This window comes from Suricata suricatta, chromosome 11, assembly GCF_006229205.1.
Source record: "Suricata suricatta isolate VVHF042 chromosome 11, meerkat_22Aug2017_6uvM2_HiC, whole genome shotgun sequence".
Lineage (NCBI taxonomy): Eukaryota > Metazoa > Chordata > Mammalia > Carnivora > Herpestidae > Suricata > Suricata suricatta.
Window position 1 is genome coordinate 59,416,510 of NC_043710.1, and position 3,798 is coordinate 59,420,307.

Consider the following 3,798-nt stretch of genomic DNA (forward strand, 5'->3'; position numbering starts at 1 on the left):
GACAAGATACAGACTGGGAGATAATATTTGCAAGCCACATTATTTGACAAGGACTAGTACCTTGAGCATGTAAAGAACTCTCAAAACTCAACTGTAAGGAAAGTCCAGGGGCACCTGGCTGGCTCAATCGGAGGAGCATGCAACTCTTGATCTCGGAGTCCTGGCTTCTAGGCCCACAATGGGATAGAGGGAGGCAAACCACGAGAGACTCCTGAATACTGAGAACAAACAGGGCTGATGGGGGAGGGCAAGAGGGGAAGGGGAGTGATGGGCATGGAGGAGGGCACTTGTCGGGATGAGCACTGGGTGTTTTACGAAAACCAACTTGACAATAAATTATAAAAGAAAAAAAGAAGAAGGTGCTTCAAGAAAGAGTGAGCGGTCTACTGTGAGTAAGCAGTGAAGAAATTAAAATGAGGAGTGAAAAAACAGACCTCTGAATTTGGTGACCTGGGTGTCCACTGGCACCTTTCAAAGAACAGCTTTTGTGAAATGACAAAGTAGGTTTCAGATTGGAACCAAAGGACAAGAAGGCAGGAGAAATGGAGCCAGTATAAACAGCCATGAAGAACTTTAGCTCTAAAGAAAAGTAGAAAGCACAGTGAGAAGGAAAGGATGTGATACTGAGAGAGGACTTTGTTAAAAGTATGTTTACATGGAAAGGAAAAGGTAGAGAGGAGAAGACCTAGAATATTCATGACAGAAAGGGTAATAATGATCTGAATAGACAGGATGGGATATGATCCAAAGCAGACGTAGCAGGATTGCTCAGTTGGAAGAAGCACCTCGTCTACTCTAAGAAGTAGGGAAAAGGAAAGGAATCATGCAGATGCAGGTAAATTTGGAAATCCGGTTGCAGTATGTGCAGACAGCTAATCTCTGATAGCCGCAATGTTCTTGGTGGAGAAGGCAAGGTCATCTGCTAAGACTGATGGGATGGCCTAATTTTTATTCTGAGCATCCAAACCAGAGACACAGATACTTACTAAGTTTACTTAATAAACTAAACAATTGGTTTCCTCAAAGCAGTTGTTCATTAGAATCAATACATGATTTTCTCCAAATGAGCCACTAGAGGGCAGTGCTGTGGTCCATAGTTTTCTCTGTTTTACAACAGTGAAATTAATAGAAAATTACAGAGCAGTGTAGGTCATAAAATGGTTTTCCTCAAGAAAATCTGGCTTCTGCCTCATGTGTGTGTGTGCATATGTATATGTACACACAGTCATACACATGCACACTACGGATGATGGGAGGGCTGTTCCTTCCGCTAGCCTCCCACTGCAACCATACAATGATGGCCCAGCGGCAACACTCACCATTTTCCAGAGGTCACTTTTTGTAATTCCCCCAACGTGCATTACTGAATAGATCTTTACACATTCTTATGATTAATAAATTGAAAAAGTCTGATAAAGAAATCCCTAAACCTTATGGCTTCAAGTTGTTTTTTTCCTCCCTCAACCTACCGTGTCTTCAAATTAGAGAGGCTTTTTAAAATTAATGTGAATAGTTGCAATATATTTTATAAATTTTTTTCCCTTTATCTCAGATGTGTGATGTATTCTTAAAATGAAGACTTAATCCATAATACCACATGGCTATTATATATACCAGAATAAACAACTATTTTAGGGTATATGTTTAGTAATGAGGCTGGGAAATAACTTGTTTCCTACTTTGATTCTAATGAGTTTGGGTTTCTCATGAAAACAGGGAACTGGCAAAGTTTTAACTTAAAACAAGGTGCAGAAATTCTCAATGCCCACAAAGAAAAGATGTAAAGGCAGACTCTAACCCCAAGAGTTTGGGGTTAGACAAATCAGCTCAGTTTCAACAAAGAGAACTGAGGGGAGCTCATATCAGTGGAACACCTTACACCCAAGCCTAAGAAGTTGTCAGTAGTTTGATCAGATGTCCATGGGCTGTGGCTGCAAGGAAGTGGGAAAGAGGCTGAGGTCATCCTATGACTGTAGGATGTCAAGCACTTCAAATGGGTGAAAAAGGTGCTTGATCCCAAAGCCTCCAAACTTGTTTTTGAGCTAACGTTGCTTGGGAACAAAAGATACCAAAGAAATGGGTCATAAAGAGTCTGGGTGATAGAGTTGAAGTAGTCATCAAATATAGATACAGTGTCAAACTGTTTGCAAATTGTATCAAAAGCAAAGTTTCAAGGATCTTTAGGGTAGTGTTCCAATCTGAAAATTAAGAGTCACATTTTTCACTGGATACTCTGACTCCACTAGCTGGTATGTTATTACACCTTGACTGATAGCTTTCAGAAGCTCTTTGGGGCCAAAGAATTTTTTTTTTTTTTATATGTATAAAAACATCAATAACAAATTAGTCATCCTTAACCTAATATAAAAATTCGCCTTTCCTAATGAGCTGATACAACTCTGAAAAGGAAGAAAGTTTCTTTCTTAGCAATGATAATGCTTTGGCTCCTTGGACAGCCCTGAAAAATGAACCTAAGAACGGAGATGAACCCTCCATTGCCTCATCCTTGGTGTATTTCAAATCTATGTCCACGTTCAAAAGTCACTGTTAGAGTCTTCCCAGCAAGTGATTTAAATAAGAGCCTGCTTTCATTTACATACACGCACACTTGCACTCCCCAACAACACTTCCTTTGAAAAACAGAATGTCACTTCCTCAATCCAGAGGCCAAAAGTCCCTCAGTTCTGATCTGGGGAGCCAAGACAGGAAACTCTGGTAAGCTTCTGCCTCTCCCCCCTCCATGGACAGCCACTGGTGCAGCTGACACAGGGCAGGGTCTATTCAGGGCTCCCTTGATGCACTGCAGCTGGAAGGCAACAGCTCACTTTCATGCTGTGGGAATGATCCCAGAGAGGCCAGCACCAGGAGTCAGTTTAACAAGGGCATTTCATAGGAAGTGGAAAAGGAACAGATGAGAGACCTTGACACCTTACATCGACCTTACTTCCATTTCCAAACGCCTGCAAACAGCCCAGGGCTGACTGTAATTTCTGCCATCTAGTACTTTGACCCCACCAGGCAAGGCTTTGGGAGGAGGGGGTGGGAGGGGGGGATGGGGGGTCGGTTATCCAGACCTCCCCACCAGTCAGCGCCAGACTGTATACCATCTTTCCCTCGATGTTGCCAGTTTCTCACTTGGAAGGGAGAAGCTGTCCCAGCGATTTCGATAAACATCGTCGGTTAGCACCACCTGGCAACTGAGAACCTTGATTTCTCCCGACCCCAGACACCAAGGACTACACAAAATCCCGGCCGGTGATAGCAAACCAAACTGCAGTGTCACCATCGTGGGGTGGGGTGGGGGAATGTATGTGAGAGACATACAAAATGAAGGGGGCCAAACAAATGAGTCACTTAAAACAAGAGCTGCACATGCCGCTGACGCTGCCCGTGATGCAGAGGCTGTGGACTGGAAGGAAGCAGGCGGTCACCCGGGAGGGGCGGGCAGAGAAAGGGAACGGGGAAAGGGTGTGAGGAGCCTCGCCCTTTGTGGGGGCCGGACCGAGCCACCCCGCAGCCTGCGCCCCCCTTGCCCGCCCGCTCCCCCAGCCCTGCAGGCTGAAGCCGCTCGGGGTTACTATGGTCCCCCAGCCCCGGGAATCAACTCTCTCGGTCTCCAAAACAATCGATACAAACTTCAATGCCGTATTTAGTTCACCAGGGAGGCTGGCCGGGGAGGCGCCGCCGCCGCGCCCGCCCAGCGCAGGAGCCGCAGCCTCAACCTGCCCGCCCGCTCCGCCCCTCGGCCGCGCACCTGTGACAGGTGTGCAGGTGCCCCGCACAGCCCCGAGGTGCGGG